The sequence below is a fragment of the Anas platyrhynchos genome, chromosome 2 (assembly GCF_047663525.1).
Source record: "Anas platyrhynchos isolate ZD024472 breed Pekin duck chromosome 2, IASCAAS_PekinDuck_T2T, whole genome shotgun sequence".
In the NCBI taxonomy this organism is placed as follows: Eukaryota; Metazoa; Chordata; class Aves; order Anseriformes; family Anatidae; genus Anas; species Anas platyrhynchos.
Window position 1 is genome coordinate 118298780 of NC_092588.1, and position 26697 is coordinate 118325476.

The following is a 26697-nucleotide window of genomic DNA, read 5'->3' on the forward strand; positions in this document are numbered from 1 at the left end:
ATCTTCACTGTAAAGCTCAGTTTGAAATCTCCAATATATTTCTCCACTTGATCTGTTTAAATTATATGTCCATAATATACCTCTGAAATTACGTGCTGTCAGGATGGGCCAGTGAGTAAGGGTGGTGTCTTGGAAGTGAAGAATGGGGTCATTTTTTTAGACAGATCAATTCCCTAATTCAGTTCACTGTGCACCAGCAGAATTGCTTGTGCTGGCACTGAGCACAAAGAAACAGAGTAGAAATTAAGAAAGAAAAGCAAACTTTCTTATTCCTTCTAGGAATGCTGGAGACTTCTTTCACCTGTTTAAGCAGCAATACTTGAGATATTTGTCTCCCTCCATTTCTTTCTTTTTTCCTTTTACAATAATGGGTCATGACAACTAATACCTCAGTAGTGAAGTCCATACACAGAGGTGACCAGAATAGCTGCCAGTCTTCAAGAGCTTTTAAGGAGCTTGGTTTAAGTTCCCTGACTGGAAAGCCAGTCCCCCTGGAGAGGACCCTCCGATCCAGTGGAGATGCCACAGTCGTATCATCACAGCATTTCAGTAGGTGTGGGATTACAGTGAAGCATGGATTTACAGCACCTCTCTTACCCCACAACAGCTGTCTGTGGACACGCATTTGCTCCACAGTTTACTACACAATGTACTTGCTTTTCTTTCATCAGCAGGCCAGTCTGTCTGTTCTTACTGAATGAAGAGTGCACGCACTGGCTTGCCAAACAGAGAATGTGCTGTGAATCCACAACTTCTCTTGTTTTTCCTATGTATTTACACCTTCAAACACAATGATAAGGATAATAGTACAAGTATTTCAGACAGTCCTGGAAATACACTGCTATTTCTACCAAGAGACAGTTAGGTCTAGTGCTTTCCTGACATCAACTATGGGAAGAGAAAGACATTCCCATAGGTATTAGAAAGCACACACTGTTTTGTTTGTTTGTTTGTTTGTTTTCTGTGCTACAAAAGGCATTAAGCAAGGCACAGTATAATGTAATGTATGTAATAGTTTGAATGCAGTTTTAACATCAGAAGAAGCATGATTATGATTTGGGTACTGTTTTGTGTTTCTGACATACCCATAGAGAATCCTTAGGGAGATGCAGCCCCCTGGAAATGGTCTGAAATATTGGGAGTTTCAGGATAGTGTCTTTGATAAGTAGCTGCAGGAGGGGTGCTCTGTTACAAGCTGCTTTCTGTTTCATATTGGGAGTGATTCTAGAGGAATAAGGAGTGTATTTGACTCTAAGACACAATAGCACACAATAAATGAATAAGCAAAATGTATTGGGGTATATCACCAGAAAGTTTAAACAAATAAACAAACCCCTCATCATTGATGGGTTGCTCTTAACTGTGGGGTGATGACTGATTTTTACTAGACTGGATTTTGTAGTTTCTGTTTTGTTTTTCCTTTTTGTTTGATAAGTGGCTAAAGTAGTGGGCCGTGTGCCCCTTCTGAGTTTTACTCCGTCTCTTGAGGAGAATACTAGATAAGAGACAGTGACCTTCTGTTTACCAATCCGCCCAAGGAATGGAGATTAAAAATAAAAGAAAACAACCTGGATTCATTATCTCAGTGAAGTATTCTCCAAGCTAGGAGTTGCAGGGAGAGCCACAGCAACAGCAGAAATGGCAACTTACGTTCCTCCACCCTATTCACTTCCATAAAATCTGATCTGCATTATTCTCCAATCTGTATTAATATTGTTATGCTGAGAAGTGTTAATGGCCGCCCATAACACTTAAAGGTCACTCAAGTAAATAATGAAAACATTCTATAGAAAGACTTGAAGACTGGCCATAACCACACCTAAAGAAATCCTGATGGACACTAAGTGGATTATTTCTCTTTTGTCTAACAACTAAAGCTTTCAGTCTCCTCTATGATAAGAGCTATAGAAGTTAATAGGTAGGCCAAAGCATGTTAAGTTTATGGTGCCTCTTTAGTGAACAGTGAAGCTATAGGAGAGGGTTTGAGTTCATTTAAGGTTCCACTAACTGCTGAGAAAAGAGAACAATACTTAACCCTCCTTAGTCTTTCCTTTTTATGCTTGGCATGTGGGTTCAGTCTTTCTGTTGTACCAGCTGTAGGGCTCATCAGACCATTGTGTGAGTCGATTCATTTCACAGACTTGACAGGAGACACATCCAGGAGAAAAGGACAATTTTGTTTTGCTGGGTTCATGAGTTGAATCACCTAGACTAAAACCCAGTAAGAGTCAGAGACAGTGCAGAGGAGAGAACAGGATTACTTTGGCTGGGACTGGTGGAGAAGGGAGCAACTTCCCTGTCTCTCTCTGCCATAAAAAAAACAAACAAACAAACAAAAAAAAAAACCACCTTTAGATCGTGCCAATCATCTCTTTAATTTCATGTAGGTTTAGTGAGAGAGAGGGACTATCGGAAAAGAAGGCAGGACTGGGCTTTGGTATAATCTTACGTGCACTTAGTCTTGAAATTGCAGTGTTATCATTCAAAGAGACAAAACTCCATGCTTCAGATCAAAGGTTTTTTTTTTTTTTTTTTTTTTTTTTTTTTTTTTTTTTTTCCCTCAGGTTGTTGGAATAAAAGTTCCCTTATTGATATTCTGTTCCTTCTCAGTGTCTAGAAAACCCAGGGTCATGGCATGGAGAGAATTGCAACGTCACTTGCTGTGTCACAGCTGTAAGAAATGCAGGGTGATAAGGTAGAAAGAGGTGACTGAGAACTTTACAGGTGTCACCTGGGGTGTGTGACCTTTCTTCTGCAGGCCAGTGACCTTGCCATTGAGTCACAGTCACCCAGATTTAACTCGGCAGTGATGACACACCTCTCAGGATAGGTTGGCTAAGGCTAATTTGGAAATGTGAGAAGGTATGTATTAAGTTAACGCTTCTTGGATCAGACTCTGCAAGGCTATTTCTTCAGATAAAGTTAGCTTGCTCAAGGAATCCACAAGCATGGGTGGGTTATTTGTGGGATTTGTGTATATTTCAAAACCCCAATGGGGATTTGGATATAATTAATTGATAGTAAATGACATCAAGGAAAGACCTGCATTGATGCTTCTACTTTCTCCTCCAAATAATAAGCGTAGACATTCAGGGACAAATATGGAAATCTGCTCCTGCCGGTTAAATGGATAAAATCAGTAATGTTGGACAAAAAAGTGATGTTGCCAATACTTTCCAGACATAGCACATACTGTTGTTAGACTTCCCTGTATAGGCCTGAGGCCTCCCAGAATAAATACCAAACTTGCTACTGTTTTGCAAGAGTAAATTACAAGCAGCCAATATCCAACTGCAGGAAAGACACTTCATAAGCTGAAAAAGAAAAATTGCAAATTGCGAAAGTGAAATACTGAAATAAATGAACAAGCCATCAGTACTGCTTGAGAGAATCTAAACTGTGAACCACATTCTGCAGCAGTGGATTTCAAAGGATGTTTTTTAAAAGTGAAAAACATTGAGATTGGTTTACGATTTTAAAAGACTATATTTTTAATTCCATTTCATTAATTCTTTAGCTACCTTTGTTGGTAGGGAAAGATTGCCTCTGAAACTTTTTTTTTTTTTTTTTTTTTACTATTTTACTATGGAGATCTTCATTATTTATTCTTCTTCTCATTATCATTTCTGTTTTCTGAGATCTGTGTATCTGCCGCTAGGGCATATGTAATCAGAAATGAATTGACTTGTAAAACATGACTTGCCTATGAGAAAATCTTTCTCTCTCTCTGGGAAGAAGCTACAACTGAAGAAAACTACGGTCTAGTATGTGAGTAGCAGGTTGTGCTATGAAGAATTATTTGAGAAACTGGAAAGTTGTTGTTAAGGGCTGACTGATGAAAATATGGCTTGCAGCATGCTTCATAAGCAACGTAATGGTTCTTTGTCTTCTCACAGGACACTTGAAAAGTAGCTAACAGTACTTCAGGGGAGAGAGATGACTGCAGAATTCTGGGGTCATTGTGTAACCAGTTTAAATAGCATGCAAATCCTTTGTCTTTCTTCTAAAAGATGATCATTGCATCCAGGATCAGGGCATTCTTTGAAAGTGGTGCCACCATTCTTAAAAACAAAACAATGACAAAAAAAAAAAAAAAAGAAAAAAAAACAGTAATAATCCTTTGTTCTTGACCTGGTCTGGCAAACCTGTTGGTTTAAGAAGTGACACACAGCTGTAGCCAGGTCTGAATAGATTTACAGAGACATGTCACTATAGGTATATCCATAGCTATAGATGTATTCTACAGAGACGGGTGAAAGTTGTGCCTGTGTTATGTTTTTGATGCGTTCTCTGAAGAGGATCTGGAAATATCAGGACAGATGTTCTTCCTGATATGAGGCAAAGGTTTAGAACCTGTTCTCAATCTCAATGGTGGAATCAGAGCCAGAAACAGTCCTAAACTCCAGGCTAAACACAGAACTTCTAAATGAGAATGTCAATAAGCTAAATAATTATCAACAGTTGTGAGCTAAAGGCAAAACTATATCGTGTTTAAGTTCTTTGGAGCCCACAGAAGAGCTTGCTTTGGAGGAAAGGGAAGGAAATTCAACATTGAGAATGCTTGCAGAAATGTGCAAGATTTCAATCCATCTAATCTGACTGGAGACAGGAGCTGGGACTAAGCCCACTTCAGCTTTCACCTTCTAAGTGCTTTATTTTTGTATTTGAATTCAGGAGCAATCTGTCTATCCGTACTGGCCTTCTAACATGGTTGCTTGACTTCCTGCATGTAAGAATAGGCAGTCTTGTGCTTTGAGGAGGTTGTCCTTGCTCATAGGCTTTCCCTTTACCTGCTAAGGTGTTTTTCCATGAGATTCTACTAAAAAGATCTCTGGACAAGCTGATTTCTGCTCTCCTGAAGTGCCATCACTAATTGTCCAATTTTTCTTTCTCACTTCTCTCAAAATTTCAGATTCTTATGGCTGCCCTCTATTTCCCAAATGTTTTTTATGCAAAGTGCAGAAGACTCGTCAGTCACTCACATCATGAAGTTACCATCAATGGAGTTCAGAAACCTGGGCTGCTTGTGCTCAGCTATTTTACTCCATCTGCAGGTACCAGGGTGGTTCTAGTTCCCAGTGAGTACCAGTGCCTATGATCATGAATCTTGTTCCAGCTTTTGAATGAAGGCTTCTTCTTCTTCCCCATCTTGATCAGGTCCATAGCAGGCATCTAGCACAATGTCACCCATGTTGGACCGTTCTCTGATCCCTGCCCATAAGGTCTTGACTGTCTCATTGCTTGTTCCCAGCAAAGCTCTACGTGTTCCTGCCAGCACACTGCACTGTTTGAAATCCATGTTTTTTGTCTTCACAGCCTGGCTTTCCTCAAGAGCTTACATCCATCCATTGCAGCACTCCAGCCATGTGAGGTATCCCACTGTGATTTTGTAAATCCCTGTTAGATGCCACCAAGCAACCTCTGTTCTGTGGTTGATTTCAGACCCCAGACACTTGCTCTCTTATTCCTTTGGGGTTTGCAGTGCTGCTTGTTGGAGCTGCTGCCTTCTCATTCCTGCTCACCCCTTTTTTCAAAGGTCTGTTCCTTTTTCTTGTCTCCTCCATCATGTAAACGGTGGCATTAAATGCACTTTAGTCTCTTGTTGCGTTAGTTACATTGTAGTAAAGGAGCTGAGTACTCTAGCAGCCCTTGGATATATTCCTTGGCACCTGAGGCAGGCCATCGGGAAGGCCACTTGAAGCCTTAGCTCTGCACTACTTCAAGTTCTTAGGCAGAGATGTTTGCTTTCTGGATGCAGTGGTAGATGGAAGTGGTCCTCACATTGCTCGGCAGTCGGGTCTTGCATGGATGCCCTCTAGCCCTGAGGGGCGGTAATCCCAAGGATGCTTCTGCAGTCGTGGCTGAGGCTGGTGTGGGGACATAGTGCTGCCTGCTGAGCAGCACAGAGCCCAAGGATGTATGCCAGGTTCAGTCATTAACTAGCAGAAAGAGAATGGCCTTAAGTGTGGGGGATATACAAGGCAAAGAGAAAACTTGGAGGCCTGGGTCAGTATCGAAGGGATGTCCTCAAGACAGCAGGCACTGTGGTTATTGAGTTTTGGAGGAGAAAAGGGGGCAGGAAGGCATCGAGTAAAGGCCAGAGCAGGCAGAAGAAGGTCAGCTGCAATGCAGGGTGAAGATGTGATAGCCACCAAACAAAGCCTGCTGGAAGAATGCTGCCATTCAAGGCTTACTGAAGAGATTTGGCCAAGCAAAATAGTTTCATGGAAATGTAGCGGTTTATGTCATGTGTTTCTATCACCTTTTTAAGTCCAATGATAAGTGCTGTAAAGCCAAACGTATTATTTTGTGGAATTATGTCCACATTTTAGGGGAGAAGTACTGGTAGTTGCCAGCAAGTCATGCCCAATCCTCAGTCACGGAGCTATCAGTGTCACAGCGTGTGTTTGAGATGGTATGAATTTTGAGTGCTATTGTTATTTTGAATAACGAAAGAGCACCTCCAGTATGTATTTTCCACTGCAATGAAAACTCGTAGAATGCTGTAAAGTTTATAAACTTTAAACTCACAATCAATGTATTATCCTGTAATATATAGAAAACTAATACCAAGGAAACCTTTTTTGAACTACTACTTTGCATTTATACATAAACAAGTCAACATAAAAATAAAAGGTGCCAGTCTGTCTGATAAATGTGTGTTTTTTTCCCCTATTTTTTATTATCCTTACTGAAAGTGCCATAGAAATTTGTACAGAAACATAGTAGCCTCCTACAGAATTTGCTCCAAAATCATGTGTTAATATAATGAATAAAGCAGGAATTGCTCTTTCCTTAGAGCTGAAACATTCTCATATTGTGTCTGAGTAGAGTAACTGCTGTTGGGATTAAATGGGCTGGATACTAGCCAAAAGATTTTCACTCTGTTTTTTTCCAAAAGGACCAGAACAGTTTGAGGTGAAATGACTCTGATTTTTTTGTACCACTGCAGATTTTTGTGGCAAAGAGTTCAATTTTATGACCTCAGCCTACAACAGTAAGAACGTATTTAACGTTCAGCTGCATGGCAATTCTCACTAGCAAGTAGTATCTTGGGTTCCCTGCTAGCTATTGAGAGCGGTGCTGTAAATTACAGCAAAGGATCCACTGAAATGGGTCAGCTGGGACTGGCTCTGTGGTTCCCGTGTATGCTTTCCAGTGTGCTTTCAGTGCAATCTTCTGACACTTCTGCAAGTTTCCATTCCAAACGAGGGATGGTCAGTGCATTTCTCATCCAGCCCTGAAACTGTTGCCTTTTCCTGTAGATAACATGAAGCCATTGGGGTGCTGAATGCCGAGGGTGGCTCACGCCTTTCTCAAAGGTGGTTCTGAGTAGGTCAGGTACCTTCCCTGCTCGAGCTTCTGATAAAAATGTTTGACATAAATCCCTAAGGCAGGGCCTGGGTCTGCAGAGGGTGTTGGGTACAGGGTGTTGAAAAAAAGAACTGACTGCAGCAGAAATCAAGTGGTCAGCACTTCCCAGGGACAGGCCCTTGAGCTCTAGCATTTAAATGCCAAACAGGAGCTTTTCTCTTGTTGTTTCCACAAACCAGGGTGCAATCCTGCAGCATGAAGCACAGCCCAGAGTCACATCAGGAGGACATGTGAGTTGCATGTGTCTTCCCTTTGCCAGCGCAGGGTCCTGGTCCCAGCTAAGTACCATTTGTGTACATCTGCTCTGAACTTGACTTTCTTTCAGTGTTTGAGCCGAAAGCTTCCAGACCCATCCAGAACCACTTCATCTGCAGAGTGTTTCTCAATGCTGAAGTTGGGTTTACCAGATTTTATTTTATTTTTTGCTTGTAAGGACTTGTGTCACTTAACACAGAGCATTGCATTGCTATGAGGCAGCATGCTCCAGTGTGGAGGAAGGTTTCAGGCCACAGCATTGAGTGATACACCAGAGTTTTGTGACCATATAACCTCAGTCTCCAGTTTCTATACAGCAACTCCAATAGGGTTTAGAGGTCTGTTTTCTGGGCTTGCAGCTTCAGTACTTATGATTGCAAACGTAATATTTTGCTACATCAAAGAGGATGTATTTCATGGTTATGGCCCACCTAGCACTCTCCTAAACATGCAGAGGGTATGTACGTATAAAGCAAAAACGCATAACATGCAGTCTTACAGATGTAACCTTAAAAAAGGCAAATAAAGGGGTGGAGGGGTAGGAGAAAGATACAGATATGCTGGAGATCCAAGTTGGAACTTTTCCTGTAGAAGTAGGATACTGGCTAGAATTGGAGACTTTCCAAAGCCAGGGTGCCTTCTGGCTGGGTAAGATGGACCCTGTCACAAAGGGCCAGGTGTTGCAGTCTGCCCGCTGTGTAGCACTAACCCTTGTAAAGAGTCTCACTGAACGCTATTTATTCATGCATCCCTATTGAAGTTAATGTGAGTAGAATATGCTGAATTTGGCCCTAGGTTAGTAACATAAAATTGTAGCTCTTTAAAATGGATCTGAACAGAGACGTCCAGCCCGATGCTGCACTGGCCCTGAGAGCTCGTTGCTTTGAGGGGACTTAGGGGTTTTGATTTGGCTCTTTTATCTGGGGGGTGGGGATGATCAGGGGAAGAACAGCGTGATTATTTTTCTTTCAGATCTAATAAGGAAAGAATTAGCCTGGGAGAGGGCAAAAAGAATTTGCTCCCTTAGATGTTATCTAAGATGCTGCCTTCTTCCTCTAAGAAATAGAGCTTTCATGTGTTATATTACATATGGCCCCCCAAAAAGATGCATATCTTTTGCCTGGGGTGAGCAACTCCTGAGATTTCTGAAGTCAGGCTAGTACATTAACACCTTGGATTTAGGTAGCGCACGGCTACAAGCAAATGTCTTCGGATGATAGAAGCAAATCAGACACTGCTTTTGTATGTCACGAGGGATTATTCTATTTTAGTGCTATGCCCTTTGGCTTTACAAATGCACCTGTAGTGCTCCTGTGGTTAGTGCAAAGAATCTTGGTAGAATTAATTTACTATAGTCATTTTGTCTTTATAAATAGCAAATGTTAGAACGGGCTATACACAAACAGCTCTTCAAACCTTATGTGTATTCTTTGAAGCAGTTCCCAAATAAGGAAGGCTTCTGCTCGTTAATGCCAGCACTGAGTTCACCGATACACTTTTCAGAAAAGACAATCTGAGGAAGCAGAAGGAATTTTTGTCTGTATCTGGTCATATGGAAGATGGCAGATAAATTCTAGGAAGTCTAAGGTCTTTCAGCTGTGTAAATCTGGAAAAAAAAAAAGAAAAAAAAAAAAGAAAAAAGAAAAAAGTCTAATTTAATGTAATCTTCTGTGTTATTTTTTATTGGAGTAAATTCTTCTGTGTTATTTTTTATTGGTGTAAATGGCTCTGAGAGCTCATGGTGTTTACATGGTATCGTTGTCATATAGTAGCAAGCTGTTAACCACTGCCTGGTGTTTCAGGAAGAGAGATACGGTTCTGTCAAATACTATGGCAAATAATTGTTGCTTTGAGTCTTTTTCAGAGATGGGGGGAGCTAAGTGACTGTACTATTAAGAAGGTTTTAATTTTACCAATATCTCCTATTTTGCATTTATTCGCTACAGAGATTTTTAAAAGATTTTTTCCCCCTCAGATTTGACTTTTTTTTTTCCTATTTGTTTTTTAGGTGACATTACATATGGTATCATGCAGCCTGATTTTAGCTAAGCATGCTGAAACACTCACTGTGCCTGTTGTAGTCCAAATCTGCTTCACAACAACACCAGAAGACAAATAAACATATCAGCAAAGAAGAAAGAACAGCAAACAGAGGTTTGAGACTTGCATTTCGAATAAGTGGCTTTCTAATAATCTTGCTATTATAGGAAAAACAAGTTCAGCATATGAATTGATTAGATGTTCTGTTATCTGGCAAATTCCAGTCAATATCAGCTAACTAAGCTTTAGGGTTTTAGTTCCCTTTTTGATCCAAAGCTTCTGGGAGCACTGCATAGAATAGCCGTACCTAAGCCAGGCCTTTTTTTCTTTTTTCTTTTTTTCTTTTAAATGGCGTAGGATGTGGAAAAAGTGAGACAGAGAAATAAAAGGCATCACAAGAAAGGTGTTAAGAGTAGGAAAATACTAGGAAATTTTGTGCCGTAAATGGTCTCAGTATTTGGATGAAGATGGTGGGGAGGCAGCCTGGAGACAGCCTGGTTTGTCGTGCCATCTCTCAGGATCAGTAATGGTATGAGCTCCTCTTTGTCAGGGAGGATCAGAGGACGGTGGCATCAGGCCGAGAGCCCATCTTGTCCAATATGTTGTCTCTCAAGCAGCTAATAGCAGAGTATAGGAATAGGGAGTATAAGAATAGGCTGTGTTATAGATTGATATTTCTCCCAAGGGCTTCCGGCAATCAGCTTTAAGGATTTCTTCAGCTATTTCTGAACCGTCATGCTTAGCACATCCTTGATGTGGTTTTATCCTTTAAGTGAACCTCATTCCCTGTAGGAACCCCTTTCAGTTCTGCAGCCCAATGTTGTAATGGCCTGGTTGCAGATGTCCTAGCCAGGGATGCGGAGGAACTGTGCTGTTATGACTTATTCTTTTCAGGCCAATTTTTTTTTTTTTATCATCAGTGATAAATGAAAAGAAGTCCAAAAATGCAAGAGGGACTTTTTTTCTTATTACACATTTTGCTAAGAACAGCCTCCTGTGTGGCTGATAAATGCAATTTTCATGTTTGTTTCTGTGCTTGTTTGTTTTCCTATTGCTAAATAACCTTTGTGTCCACCCATTGCTTGAGTCATATCAGAACATAAATACATTTGTATGTAACAGACTTCTTTTATTTTTTTTCTTGGGATTCAAACCTAAGGTATTTTGGGGTACTAAGGATTTGACATTTCACATTTTGGTATTTGATGTCCATTGTTATAAATGCAATTGAAACTTTTGAGTGGGGAGCCTAAAGTTAGGTAAATAAAGCAGATGCCTTGTATTAGGGGTGGCCTCGTACATTGGGGTATATCGTGCTTTTAACTCTTACGTGAATTATTGGGAATCGTGAATGCTCTGACCCCAAAGAGAAGCCATTTATTTGGAAAGCAGAAACATGCTTGAAGGTTTACAAGAGGACAGACACCCTGGTAGGGTTTTAATACCCTTCGTATTAAAATCATTTGTCCTGTGAATACCTAGGATATTTCGCTTTGCCAATATAATTGAAATATTCACATTCCTACAAGCACAGAAGTTTTTTTTTTTTTTTCCTTTAATTGGCACGAACTCTAGGGGATTTTTTTTTTTAATAGCTTGTGATAGTTTCCCCGATTTCAGCTCCCTGGGCATGCATGCAGGTAAACCGTAACTGTCTAATGCTATTCAAGGGTGAAGCCGGGATGAAGCCTGCAATGCAGATTTACCCCAGAGCGGTCGGTCTGTGCGGAGCGTGCCAATGTAACACGCCGGCACAGCTCGCTGTGTTTGCTGCCAGCCTGGATGAGAAGGCAAGGACTCGCAGCTTAGGGGAAGAGCAGTTTAAAGCCTGTTTCTGCCCTTTTCAAGCCTGTTTCTGCAGACGGAGGCGCAGGCGCTCGGCCCCGATGCGTGTGGCTACAGTGCCCTCTTGTGCGAGCGAGCGCTGGTGGCCGGTGGCTCTTTCAGGAGGTCTCCCCGCAGCTCCTGGCTGCCAGAGAAGGAAGGAAACCAAAGCCGAAATCCTCTTCCTGCTGTGGCTATTTGCAGCTGTGTTTTAGTCACCCAAGTGTTGTGTTGCAGAGCTGTTTTGTTCGGTTCCTGTGATGCGATGTGATACGATTTCAGGGCAGCCTTGGGGCTTTTACAGCTTAAAATGTGCTTTGCATCCTGCTAGGAGTTTGGCATCCGCTGGAAAATGAACATTTACTATTTCTGTTGTGGTGATGCCCACAGGACCTGTCATGGACAGGAGCTCCCGGTTGTGTTTGGTGCTGTCTCCACACTCAGAGGTAGGGCCCTTGCTGTGCTGTGAAGCTTTAATCACGTAGAAAAAAAAACAAGTAACCAGCCCTGGTTGTTATTTTGCAGGAAAGAAGAGGGAAGTTTCCTCTTCCTTCCATGCCAAAATTGTCAGCTGCACTTCATCTGTCCCTGAAATTAGAGAGGTTGAATTAATATATCTTGATTGGGAAGAGAAAAAAAAAAAAAAAAAAAAAGAAAACTTGAAGGGAAAAAGGGCACAGTGATCAGAACTAAGTGAGCAGGACAGACCCAGGAGGGTTTTGACACATTATCATTTGGAAATGGCAAAGTGAAAATCTGCTGTGACTGCAGTGTTTCAAGATTACTATAAGCCAAGAAAAATACCTGCTTGTGCAAATAAGTGTAACCATGACATAGAAACTTCAAGGGATCTATCCCCCTCATTTGATCAAATTACTTTAGATCATTTAAAATTATGGCCATCCTTTTGAGGGTATAGTTCATGACAAAACTGTTGGAAATGTGACAATTAACCAAGCAAATTGTCACTGTATTACCAAGACATAAAGTGTGTGAGCAAGAACGTCATAACATTAAAAAATAGAAATCCAAACCTAGTTCTTCTATACAGGCAATGGAGATATATAAACCTAGAAAGAGAAAATTAAACTATATTGGGAGAAGAAAAAACTTGGTGCTAGCAGGACCTGGCACAGGCTTTTTAGTCCTAGGTACTTCAACTTCTGTTGAAGTCCAAGGGTAGAGAAAACATGCAGCATCTCTGCAGTCAATGAAAAAACAACCCCCCCCCCCCTTTTTTTTTTTCCTACTGTGCTTTTCTCCAATTAGCATGCAGATTCACAGACTTATTTTGTCTCATTTTAAACATTTTATTCTAAACATTTTCTTCTGATTTCTTTTTTTAACTGTGACAGTTCCACCCTGACTTCTCTTACCTGCCAGTCTGCAGAGAGAGGTACAGAAATGAGGGGAGAGCTGCTAGTGTGAAATGCAAGCCAGACTGATCTCCAACAGAAAGGAGGAGAGAAACAGGGATGTGGTGTGCCAGAGGACCTGCATGAAAGTAACTAGGAGCAGAACCTGACCATTACAATGCTGCTGTCCTGCTCCTATCTTCCAGTCCTGTTGCATGTCCCGTCATGTTCTCTGTCCTTGCTGCTTCTTTTTGGTCCTTACTGGATGCTTGGCCTGTACCTGCAAATACTATCATGAGTCCTTAAGCTAGGGCAATGTGAGATTCAGCTGGATTTGTGGGAACACCATATCTTCTCGCTTCCTGAGACCAGCAGTTCTCATAGGCTAGGGCCCCATAGCTGAAGGGAAGTGTATGCACCATAAAACAACTTTATTCACTGTTTTGGGTTTAATAAGATAGGCTCTGTTTGCAAACCAAATGCATGACATTATCCCAGTTACTAATTATCCTAAATAACACAAGTTTGCCTTACATTAGTCTTTTCTTTTTTTTTCATCCAAGGATCCTATACTTAAATGTCAGTTTAACTGCTCAACAACATGAAAATGTGAAAACATATTTGTTACTTTCCATGCTTACTGGATCCTATTTCTTCCCCTCCAAGTACTCTGATTATGTGAACACAAGATAGTGGCAGAGCCTTTGCCTGCTGAGGGTTGTCCTGCAGATGACCACCGGCTCTCCTGTTTGTGCAGTGCCAAGGTGTACGGGTTGACCCGAGCTCTGCTTCTCCTGGGATACTGCTTAGGCTGCAACACCTTCCTACAGAGCCCATCATCAGCACATTCAGCTCTGCAATAAGTGCATATATTTTTTTTGCAGATGAATGAGGTGCTTTCACATCTTTGCAGCTGCACCGCTTTCTTATCCAAGCACATGTTTTTTTTAAATTTACATTAAAAAGGATTTTTTTTTCAGAGATTTTATAATTTCAGAGGTATTTGCCGCTTTGCAGGTGAACTTTCATATATCCGAGAATTTTTCAGATTCCAAATACAGGATCATCAGTGCCTACATGGACACATCAATTCCTGGCCACTGTCAGAGCACAGCTGAGTGCAGCAGCTGGAAGCCTTTGTTTTTCACAAAGGCAAAGTGATCAGCTAGGTTGTTCATTTTGTTCTTCATGATAAACACCAGCTCCAGCTGGAATACAAAGGAGATCAGCAGGAGCAAAATGTCTCACAGGGGAGCAAAATACAGATCTGTTGCTCCCATCAAGGCAATGGCTCCTTACTCTGAGCTGCTGGGGATGCTGTGGACCAAGCTGTTGTGTGGCTCTGTGCAGTGAGCTGCAGAGGAGCCCAGCCCCAGCAGGGAGTAAGCACACACCTCTGTCTGTGAAGAGGGCTGGTGCCAGTCAGGGTAAAAGCATGGCTGAATAATGCACAGCAGCAAATACTTCTCAGAGAGGAGACCTAGCAGTGCTGAGAAAGTTTGCAGAGGCTGAATACATGTCCTGTGAAATTATGGTGATCTCTTTAGACCCACTGATGTTTCACGTCCCACCAACCCCATAGGGGCACCATGTCGGGGGAGCAGATTTACAGGAAATTTGTCTCTAAACTTTGTTGAACACAAGTTTGTAGGTTCTGAGATGTGCAGCAATACAATTACATTTTATTGCTACAGTCTTTCAACTAACCCTATGTTTATCCAGAGGCACCTGGACACAACTATTTACTAGCATGAAGTCCAAGAAAGAGCAGGGATCATAATGTGAGTGGGCATGGAGTCCATCTCTTGGCACAAATGTTTTCTGAGCTCATACCATTAATAGCTTCTGTGAGCAACATGCCAAGCTTGTCATCTTTCTTAGGACAAGTTGGAACACCAGGGGTTATAAACCATCAGTTTTTTATTTTATTTATTTTATTTTTTTAAAGATAGCTTTAAGGTGAGAGTGGATGGCTATTGGAAGTAAGGCAGCAATAACTGAGTGTTACCTACAAACAATGTCTTTACAGAATGGCTGTCATCCGAAGCATTGCTCAATTTCCATATGTCACAGAACACAGACTAGTCACTCATTCATGTGAACTTATATTTGCAATGAGATTGAGTTTTAGCAAGGTTATTTTATTTAGATGACAAATCATGTCTTCATAGCAGGCTTAAGGGCATTTAATAAATATGCATTGATGTCTGTGTGAGTGGACAGAGGATACATGCATGTTCAAACCTTTTTCTTTTTTTTTTTTTAATTTCTTTTTTTTTAGAGAGAAAAAAAAAAAGGAATCAGAAGAAGTAAGACAAGGCAGCATATTCCCATGAAAAAAGTAGGTATGACTTTCACAGTGTACGGAGGATGAAAATATTAGAGGAAGACGAATATTCCCAGAGGTGCCGTGCATTTGTGCAGCTAGTGGAGACTTTCAAGAGGAAAGGAAGACAGGGATATTTTTATCACACCAGTGCTTCCTGCAGGTTCTTGGCTGCACCAGCACTTGCCTTCTTGCTTCTTAGACTTGGGTCTATGCAGGATCCACGTTGTGGATGGGGTATTTAGGCATTGTTCATTGGATTATTCAGAATTTGAAAAACGAGTTCATTGCTATTAAAGGAAAGAGAGCAGAGTGTCAGAAGCACTGCTTATGTACAGCAAAGTCAAAAATACCAAAGGTATTCGTTTCAAATTGGGATTCTCGTTTGAGTTTACCATTTTCTTGTATTTCCGGCAGAGGGCAGGTTTGTGTCATGAAACCTGTTTTCTTGTTTTATCAGAATCTAACGTGAAGTTCACCAGTCACATTCAAGCCTAGTTAGGAAAAAAAAGTCTTATTCTGTGGTAGTATCCCTTGAAAATTTTATCTCATATATATATATGTAAAAGAAAAATAATAATAATTAAAAAAGTAGGACTTCTTCTAGTAACCTTGAAGCTTGCTAAAAATCTAGCTCCCAAATGCGTTAGTCTTGTTTTCTAAAATTGTTATGAAATTGCCACTGGTTCATTTCTCCCAATGTATATCTTCCTTGTTTCTATTGTGATATCTAAGGTATTTTTAGCTTTGACTTCATATGAAGACAATCGATGATGCAGTTACTGTTGCAGAGATATGAAAAGGTGGTGTTTTATTAAAGTTAGGTAGAATAAAATAAAATAGTACTAGGAAAACACAAATGTAATTAAAATCTTAAGGCTTAAATAGTTAAAAAATAATAAAAAAATATAATCCTAGCATGCAAAACACCAAGGAAAAAAAAACAGGTTGTTACATCATGGTAACAAGTCCCAGCAGGGTTAACCACATGCCCATGTTTGTGTAATTCTTCTCAATATCATTTTGGTTTCAAAGTGACATGTTGTGGCACTGCCAGAACGGGACGTTCTGAAGCAAAGGGAGGCAATTGCTTTTCTAATTCATGTGTCATCCCCAGGAGTTGTGCTCTTTCTGCTGTGACTACGTGAAAATGTATTTGCAAAAAATAAAAAAAACCTAGATGGAATCTTACCGGTAACTGGTATTTCAAATCACATTGCTTATGTATGAATCAACAGGACAGTTTAAACGCAGCAGTGGATGCACCAGTTTTTGCTTTTGCTTCTTGCATCTCATTGTTGCTGCTTTTACCATCCACGTGGTTTTGAGTCTTGGATTTTACTTTAGTTTCGCCTACAGCTTTGCATGCAGTGCCCCCAAATGATATTGTGATGAAAATACACATTTTTGAAGGTATTTCTCCCCTTTAGCTGCTGTTGCTGTTCACTTTGTACACTAATGTTCTTGCCAGTTTAGATTTGCTTTGATTTTTATGTAGTATGTTTTAGATTTGTGTAGTTTTGCAAAGTACAGACTCACACAATAGTACTGTGCTCAAATCATTATCACCTGAAGATTTAACAATTACCATGAAAAATCACAAGTATAGCCTACTGCCAACAAGCTGTGCACTGCTACTTAAGGAGCTCTACTTCAGCAGTGTTATCCAGGATAGTGCCTCTTCCTTGCCTTCAAGCTGTCTCTGTAGTTTCACTTTGTCTACTCTTAAGGGGATGGCAGCACTTTGCTTTGCATTTGGACATTAGCTCCCACTCCCCCAAGACTAAACATTATTATTAAGTTTACTGTCTGGATGATTCAGTAGTATCAAAAGACAGAGTGAACTTCATCAAGTCAGGAAGCATAGCCTATGGTTAGCTGGTGAAATGTAACAAGGACTCTAAATAGCCTCCAGCATGTAACTGGCGTGGCCAATATTGAACCCAGGTCTCCAGAGGTGGAAGACTAGAAAAACTGGCCCTGGGGACAAATACCTTTTCCAACTCCCATCACATTTCTAATAGTTACTAGGGCAGAATAATGTTTCATGACCTTTGGGTTGTCCCATTACCGCAACATAATCTAGCTGTGCAAGCTTTCCAAAGGTCACTGTAAAAATAAAAATATTTCCTGCTGTGATCCATACCCTCAAACACAAAGAAAAAGAAATATCTTAATAAATGTAGTGACATTTGCACTATAGGGCACAGTACAAAGATCATGAACCATTATTCTGCACTAGTAATAATGTCACGATTTTATTCTTGCCCAGTGGTTACTGTATGACATTTGTGCTCACAGGGAAATTCCTGTGAATATCAGTAACTTAAAATATATTGCCTCTGGGTCCTGTCGATCTCCCATTGGAGTCAATGGAAGCTTTGCCATTTGCTTACCAGTAAGAGGGAATAGGACTGACCCAGCATTCTCATGAGCAAAACTGAGATAGTTTTAAAGGGTTATTATTAATTTTTTTTTTTACATTTCCCATTAAAAAGCATCTGTTAACTGGCTCCTTGATAAAACATGTTTCTTAAGAGAATATAACTGGTCATTCTTGTTTTCCTGAGAATTGCTGCAACTATGTTTACAGAGGAGAGATTATGTGATGAGTCTTTTTTGAAAAAAAAAAAAAAAAGAGAAAAAAGAGAAGTCATAATGCTTCTTGCTACTTGTGCAATTATTTATGACTTGGGAGACAGATGTTACCTAATACTTCTTCACTGCATTCCTATGTGATGGGATCCCTCTATTTCTCAAACAGGGAGATGGATTAATTCAGAAATTTCTGATGGAGTGACATAACAACCTATAGAATGCTTAATGGTAATAATAATAATAATAATAATAAAAGGCCTGATTTTCAAAGACATGGAAGCACTTGGTTTTATCTGACAGACTGGTTCTTACGTTAGTTACCTGAAAGTGCCCTGGAGCAGATGCTTTTTAGACTAAAATACGTCAGTCTTGATCAATTTCTATAAGATTATCGCTGAACTCTTGGAAGGAGGAGGTGGAGGGTTTGTATGCAATTGCAGTCCATGTTAGCATTGGCTCCTGTCTAGAAACACACCTTAGTTATCAATACATGTAATGTATCTCTGACAATATTGACAAGTCTGAGAAGAACTCCACCCCTCCTCCTGTGTTAAGGAGAAGCCTATCTGAAGGAGAGGAAGTATTTGAAAGCTCAGTTAATGATAGGATCACGTTATTCATTGTTTTGGATTACACGGTGCCTGCCTCTAGTCTGGCTCCACTGCAGGGGAGATAAATGTTTCCTTCCCCAGTCTCAGAACTGGTTTGCGTCAGAGCAAAAAAACACCAGTTCTGGGGGAAGCACACAGGCTGTTATTTCTTAACAGCTTCTGGTGGCTAAAATTATCCCCAGCTGCAGGGGATGGTTCGTGTTTACAATTTGAGGAAGAAGGCAGCAATCGTAACATCCAGCGTGCCTCCTCCTAATTGCCTCTCTGACACGTGCCACAGTCAGGTTTGTGACGCAGGAAGGTTTCTGCTGCAGTACAGGTAGGAGGGTGTCCTATATTCATCAGGTACATCCAGCAGTGGGATTTTGTTGAACAGGGGAACTCAGCAGGTGGGATCTGGCAGTAAACAAGCTGAGAACCACAGAGCCCATCTCAGCTGTCACGCCAGCCTGTTGCTGCCCCTCATGGACGTGAAGTTGAGCCTTGGCTTCAGACAAACGCAAAGTGGGAACCAGTCATGTGAACCAATGTGTCCAGTGCATGACGCTGGGCAAGATCAACAGTACAGGGCAAACATTCAGCATGTCCTCCAGAGAGCTCAGGGAAAGACCCGGTCTGGTTCTCAAAAGGGCTAGGCACCAAACAGCACAGCTTACATTTATTTTCCTGCTCCTTGCCCTGGCCAGAAGCACAAACAGGCTCGCATAGTCTGGAAGCAGCTGAGTACAATTTTTCCTGTGGGTGGTAGTATTTAGAAAGTGTCCCGCCTTGCTTGCTTTTCTCAGATTGCTATCTTCCTGTCCTGATGGGATTAGGAGCCTGCCTTCTCAGAGGCACTGCCTGCTCTGGCCGGATTTCTCAGGCACTAGGCCGGTAGTGGTGATGACTTCGTAGCCGTGCTAGTAGCCTGTCCGGGGGAGGTGAATGAGGACAAGGCACGAGGACAGAGCAAGGAAGTTGTAGTTCTCACCCCTAGCAGGAATTCCTTTGAATATTGGAAGGAAATGACCAGGGAGCAGACATCAGTCATGCTTTTCTGACTCATTGGCATGTTTTCCAGCCAGCAGACCCTGCCGGTATCCTTGCTGCATGTAACATTGCCGTCCCAGTCTGTTTCTGCAGGAAGCTAGCACAAGAATTTTCCTCTTTAAAAATATAACTAAGGAATTAATGTTGTAATACAGGAAGTTTGGAAATGCACTGAAATCACTGAGGGAATAAATGCTCATTTTTAAAAAATAAAAGCAGCAGCACTCAAATTAATTAGGACCTGGATGATTGAGGTGCTCTCGTGAGCCCTTGATTTCTCTGAGAGACTGCTTCTCTCCCCTAAATGTTACTTATCACAGGATACCTATAGAGGGGGGTAGAGTACGGTTTGATCTAATGAATGGTTAATTGGCTTGCTTCTCTCCCCAGCTTTAGAAAAAGGAAGACCCACAGGAGAAATCATTTGAATGTCACAGTGGGATCAGCAACAGAGCAGGCAAAACTGGAGTGGCCCGTGAGGTACTGAGCTGTCCTTAGCTGTCTGTTTTCTTCTGAAACTGCTTGCTAACTTTGTTACTAGCACAGTGTTCGGGAGCACTGAGGGACAGGCAGCTGCTGCTTTCAAAGTTTGTTGAAGGCAAAGAGCCTGGAGGTGAAAGGCTGGTGTTAACTCTGCACTATCCTCATGGAAAGTGCTGTTAAGGCTGATTCTGACACAGGTACTTTTGCGAGCTTGACTTAGCATGTTTTCAGCTGCAGACACCAATACCTTCAGTTCTGGGTCCAGAGTTTAAAGGATCAGCTTAGTCAGCAAGAGAAACTCAGTCTTCTAATGCGATAGCCTTTAATTAGACACGCATACATATATAAATGCATAGATTATCTACTACCTCCTACTACAAATGTCTCACTGAAATTAATGGGGTTATTCAAAGAGTAAACTATGAGTAATAATGAATAATGTTAATACTCAGCATGACTAACAGTGGTAGGAGGGAGAGTCTGAATGGCTTAGACAGGAGGGTCTGCTGGGAGCCAGCATCTGATTTGCACGAACAATGACTTCTCAGAGCGGTGAAGCTGTTGCTCACTTGTTACCAATCATTAAGTTATAGCACCCATTTTATCAAAGACTTCTTGATCTCTGCCTTTATGCTGTTCTCAAGGCAGAGTTTACATGTGTGGCAGAAAATGAGTCACGCACACGCAGTTGGTCTTCTGATCCCTTTTCTGTTTAGTTTTAGTGTGGTCTACATCCTCGCAGCAACATTTTATGTAGACATGTTTCAAAAAGCCCGTGACAAAGCTTCTCACAAGGGCTTTTTTTTTTTTTTTTTTCTTTTCATTTAATGTGGGAGGGAGAGCGTGAGATGAGGAACTGATTAAGCAATAAGAAAAAGCAGGCTGAGATCAGATTTCAGAACAGTTAACGGTCCCTGACGCAGTGCCTCGGAGTCCATCTGAGGCTAAGCCATATTGTGACATGCTGGTGTGTATGGAGGATCTGGAAAAAAAATGGTGTATAATGAGCAGAGAAAAGCAACATTCAAGAAGATCAAAAGTTTCAGAAGAACAAAACATGTATTTATTTTCCCTGACAAGCTGTTAGATGGTCATCTCTTTATAGATAATACTGAATTTTTAACGTCACTGGAAGAAACTGGTGGTGGTGTGTTACTGTGGAGTGATATACAGTGAAATAAAATCTGCTGACATTCTACCTTTCTGTAATTGCAAGTTTCTGGGGAAAGACCTGCAGTGTAAATTCACTTGGGATGAGGAATGAGGAAATTAATATTTCTCCTCAAATACAAAGCAATCTGAACTCCATCAGAATTAATTCTGAAGAGATAAGTCTTTTCGTGTGTCCCTTAAGTCAGATCAATTCCTTTCTTGTTCTTATTTCTAGTTCTTGCTGTTCCTCCTAATCTGTGGTAACCTAGTTTTCTCCTGACAGAAATTTCAGCTTCATGTTACTAACAGAAAAATCTGGGAAACATTAAAAATTTAATACGCTAGAGAGAGATCCTTGGTTAGACTGAACCTAAGATAATGAGGTGAAGAGGTTTGGGAAAGGGGAAAAGCTGTATAATTCCAGCATTTGTCCTAACGTGCAATTAAGATTCTGATATGTGACCTAATTTTAACAAGCTCCATGACTAGAATAATAAGCCAAACCAAAGGAGTATATCAGATCATGGACACTGAAAAAGACAAAACAAAACAACAACAACAAAAAAAGAACAGGTCATTTCAGGATGTCTTAATTGTAAATGTTGTCTCATAGATTTGTGATGCAGGTCTGGACCAGAGTGATATTTAATAGTCCAATCTATTAAATGTCTCTTGCTGGTTAAGGAAAAATACATTGGTCAAGGTGTTAAAAGATTAGTTCCATCTGAGGATCTCTGTCAGACGTTGTTACTGTATAATTAAAGCTCCCATTAGAGTAGTCTGTCTGTTATGGCCACATCAAAAGCTAGAGTCAACCTTCTCTCAGCAGCAGTTTTGCAATGTGAATAAACGCTCACCAGAGACTTTCTTGAAGTCACTCAGTCCATTCTTATTCTGCTTTTATATCATACTTGAATCCAAGTTTCCAGATGCTGTAGGCTAATGTAAAATAATACCTATGCTGTCCACCCTCAAGGAGAATATTGCTGTAAATGTTCTCAAGAAGCTGGATCATAAACTGTTTCTCAGGGATGTAATTTTAAAATAATTCGTCTGTACTCTTCTTGTTACAACATTGGCCTAAAGAGGATCAGTCCCAATCTGTTTAAATGTAGTCTTTAGACACCCGCTTGTCTGGTGACTGTAATATTGTCTGTTGTGTGCTGGAAGGTAAGAATTTTAAGGTGAAGTGGATCCTAGGGTTCAGCTGATTACTGCAATATGTCTCTTGCATGAATTTGACAAACAGCACTACTGCTTTTCTGTTGGACAGATTAGATGACTAGGCTACCAAGTAGAGTTCTTTACAGAAGAAAACTGAGCAGGTTGCTTGTTACATGAAGCAGTGAATGTCAGGCAGAGGGACATTACAAAACTGATGAATAATTTTGATTGATGTAAATTTTATTCCTAGGCGTGCACAAATGGAAATCTCTTTTTCTAAAAGTAGGCATGCTAGAACAACAACAATGTTCTTGTTGACTTACCCAGAAACTGCATTGGGTCTCTGGTATTAACCATGCATTACATACATAAGTAACATCTCAAAAAGTCAATGGTTCTATTACTTGTTTGCAAGTGTGAGCAAGATTGATAGCTTTCAACAGTGCATCAAAGCTGAATCCAGATCTCTGGAATATAAACTCTATGCAGGTTGTGCATTGTCTTGTAACACAGAGATTCACTATGAACACTCTCTGGTCCTACTGTTGGTACCTGCACCATGACTGTCAATAAGATTTTGGTTTACTTGTGGCAAGTTGCAGTTTGGTCTTTCTTCTGGAATCTTCTCTGAGCTTTACAGCAAAGCCTTAACGTGAGCAAAGCTTGTGTGTGTGGTTATTCACATACCATTTATGTGTCAGTCAGCAGCAAACTAAGATATCTTTTAAAATATGTTTAAACATTTGAATATTTTTTTCTGTAATTTATTTTGTTTATCTTATTTTATCTCAATAAATAATTGAAGTGGATTCAGGAATCTCCACTGCAAAAGAAAAATGTGCAATTAACTTTTATATGTGACAGCTGGTAACTGCATCCTCCCCCCTTGAAAAGGAGATCCTTCTGCGTGGTATGAATTTGTTGATATCTCCTAACTTAGCTCTTTGTTGTGTCCTCCAAATAAAACAGAAGAGACCAATACTGCAAATAAGGAAGATTCTTGATACTTTTGGAATTACTCATCCCCTGAATTGTAAACTGTGAAGAAATCTTTCTAATTGTGTATCCTTCTTGGTCTATAATTTTGAAAGGAATAAGCTGCCATCAGCCAGACGGAATCACCACTGAAGTCTTCAATAAGCAGCTGCTAGGAGTTTGACTTAGAAATCAGGCAGAGACAAGAAGAGGAAAAAATCTGCTCACTGTGGGTGGGGAGAGAAGAGAACTTGTAGGAGGCAGAATTAACTATTTTCATCTTTGCAATAACATTATAGAGAAAAATCAGTGTTATCAGTGTTTTTTTTTTTAATTATTTATTTTATTTTATTTTTAGGGAAATACTGCTAGTGTGGTTGAGAGTGAGCCATTTTGTCAAGGTATCTCGTTAGGGCCTGGACATGTGTTTCAGATCTGTTGTTATTTGATGTTGCTGCTGATTCTTATGCAAATGAAGTTTTGCTATTGACTTAATTGTGAACAGGCAGCATTCTGCCTCCTTAATGCTTCACAAAGCTGCATGTGATAGTTAAGATTTTCCAGTTGCTCTCTAGGGAACGTGCTTTTTATACAAGGCTTCTCATCTGATCATCAGGTATTCAGCTTAATTTTAGATTATTATCTTTGTTAATAGAATTAAATGAACTTTTTCAAGATTTAGTATTCTGTAGTTCTCACAGCTGTTTAGAGTCTATCAACTGGATGTAAACGTTTTGGAGAAATTAATGCATTTACTTAGAAAGGTCTTCTAATCTTTCTAGTGCTTGCATGACATTAACTATTCCATGGCTTTCTTGCACATAACTCATCACATTCTTCATACTAGAGAAAAACAACTCATTGTAAATAGGTTTGAACAGTTGGCTGTGAAGAAGCTGGAATGTACAGAATGACTCAAGAGTAGACAATTCAAATGTGTGCTGACTGCCAGTTGTTGTTTGACAGTGGATAGATTGGTTCAGGCAAGTACATCTTCCAGGACTACAGCTAGAAAAGACCTGGAAATGAACTCTCATGACTTTGAGGCTCAAGCATGCTTATTATTTGCCCATTTTCTTTTTCTTTTTTTTTTTTTTTTTTTTTTTTTGGTCTACTTGTTGTCCATTTCTCTCCTTGGTTTCTGAGTCTTGCTTGAGACAGGAGTGGAAGCACCAAAATAGCCTCACAATATGTGATTTTTCAGACGTGAATTAGTCATCCCATCCAGTTAACAGTATTCTAGCTTGTCTGGTGTGGATAGACTGGAATTGCTGTGTGTCATTGAGAAAGATGATTTGAGGGTGGGATCTGCTTAACCATCACTGCAAGTGAGATAAATGTCTTCAAAATGTGGCTTAAAGAAAAGCTTAGGCCTATAGATTCCTTGGAAGCAGGGGTGGATGAAGGAGAGGGAATGAGGCTCAAAGTTCAGGAAGTCAGATCTGTTAAATCTTTGTTTAAGAATAGTTTTTAAACAAATGACTTTCTTTGGCAGTGAGGCTGGTGTGATAATCTCCTGTTTCCAGCCTCTCCTCTGTGTCTGCCTCTCTTTCCACTCTTACCATGTGCTCCCTGCAAGCTGTTCTGCTATAGCTATGTGTGAGGTAGTGTCGTGAGTACAGTCTGAAGACTGATCTCTCTGAAAAACAACTGGGTTGAAAATATTTATGTGTAATGTGGCTCAGGTCCCAGTGTGGCTCGCTGTGCTGCCCTGGAACTATTGCCCTAGCACCAGTAAGGGGTGGTGTAGAAGCAGGCGTGAGCACACAGGGGCCATGTGGAAGTAATGTAAACTGATTACTACCAAATTTCTGTGCTGTAATGTCCCGGGATGTGGCCCCGAGGTAGAGGGTTGGCAGGAGTATGTTGCCTGGGGCTTTGCAGCAGGCAGCCCATGTGCAGTACAGGAGCGCTGGGAAGAAACAGGGCTGTGTGTTTTGGTTAGGTGTACCTACAGGATGGGTATCTTTGTCTCCTCAGCGCTGATTTCACCTCGCAGGAGGAGGGAACCCTGGAAGCACCTCCAACTTGTAGCCTCTTGGCAAGGGCAGGGGTATTGCATGAGATGTTGTTTTTGTCCTGTTTTTATCTTTGACCATTTGCATAAGGAATTTGACTCCAGAACTGGGTGTGTGCTGAGATTAATACACATAATACTGGTAACGGAGCAGCAGCTCTCTGCAGCAGAGGTAGTCTTTTCTAAGATGGTTGCTGTGGTATTTTTAAGGTAAAATCTTTCTGGACATTGTGACTGAGAGAAATGCAAACAGTCATTACCTTGTGGCTTGAGAGAAATACATGTCTGGACTCCTCAGAATCCCTCAACACTTTGCATTTTAAGTACAACTCAAAACTTCCAGAACGCTTTCTTTGCTAAGATTAGATTATTTTCCTTATTTCACTCTTTTTTTTTTTTTTTTTTTATTTTCTGAACTCCAAAAAGAAAAACATTTTTTTCCTCCTTCCCTTCTTCCCTAACTTCTTCCTCTTCCCTACTTGTATTTCAAGAATGGGGATAATTTGAATGGGGGTTTAAGAACCTGGCTTTTATTTTAGACATGCAAACTTTCTTTCTGGTGATAGAAAACTGTCTAAGGACATTGCCTGCAATAGCAAGGGACTGGATTGATAAATCACATTCTATATGCAACTATATGTACATAATATGAACATATAAATGGATGTCTGAATTTGTTTGGCTTTTTTAATCAATCTTGATATCTTCTGCATTACGTATGTATAAATAGCAAACAACTATTTCCATAGTGGTGAACAACTGACTGGAATCTGACTTTCTGGAGTGGAGGACAGTGTTTATTGAATGATTCTTTGTACGATTCGTTTTGCTTACTGTAAACATGGCATAAATGACAAAATATGGAAAACAAACAAACAAAAAACAACCATCTGAAAATTCACAACCTAACTGATAGTGTGAGGAAAGACAAAATAACAGGTGATGCCTGAGACACAGGCCTATAGGTTTTTGTCAGCAGTGTTAGTCTTTCTAGAGGACTCACTATTTTAGAAAAATGGCATTTTTCAACTCACTATTTTAGAAAACTGATAGTTTTTCAACTGTCTGCTTGCTCATTTTGGCTTTTGCTTGTGGAAACATGCCGTCCAGAATCATTATGTGCATTATAGATATATTTGTAGTAATTATGCCTCTGCAGGTCAGATGAGTTATTACCTTTTTATTGTGCCATAAAAATGTTTAAGATCTCTGTACCAGTGTAATTAGCAAAAGTAAAATGGGAGATCACTGGGGGGGAGGAAGGGGGGGAATTTGATTCCTTTAAAGTAACAGCTGGATTTGCTATACCAAGTCAGATAAGGTTTGTTTCATTCTGGCCTCATTGATGCTGCAGGTTCAGGAACAGCCATGAACACTGCGCAACTAATGACTTCACTTGGGTGATTAATGCCCATTATCTACTTTACTTCAGAGTTTGATATTTACTAAACTGATTTTAATACCTTGAAATATGCTGAAACCACCTCGATTTCT

General features: G+C 40.4%; 1 protein-coding gene and 2 long non-coding RNA genes across 3 annotated transcripts in view; 2 read left to right on the plus strand and 1 right to left on the minus strand.

Annotated features, from left to right (window-relative positions):
* Positions 1-9317: 9317 nt before the first annotated feature.
* LOC119715754 (uncharacterized) lies at positions 9318-18051 on the plus strand. Its single transcript, XR_005263150.2, has 2 exons — positions 9318-9783; positions 15130-18051. It is a non-coding gene; the product is annotated as an uncharacterized lncRNA (long non-coding RNA).
* LOC106020323 (uncharacterized) lies at positions 15332-24053 on the minus strand. Its single transcript, XR_001195770.5, has 3 exons — positions 18094-24053; positions 15570-15668; positions 15332-15464 (listed from the first exon to the last, which is right to left on the minus strand). It is a non-coding gene; the product is annotated as an uncharacterized lncRNA (long non-coding RNA).
* SLC4A7 (solute carrier family 4 member 7) overlaps positions 19834-26697 on the plus strand; it is a 135428-nt gene continuing 128564 nt past the window's right edge. The window contains exon 1 of the mRNA XM_072033453.1: positions 19834-19892. The gene's annotated coding sequence lies outside the window, so the exon portion shown is untranslated. The remainder of the gene's footprint in view (positions 19893-26697) is intronic.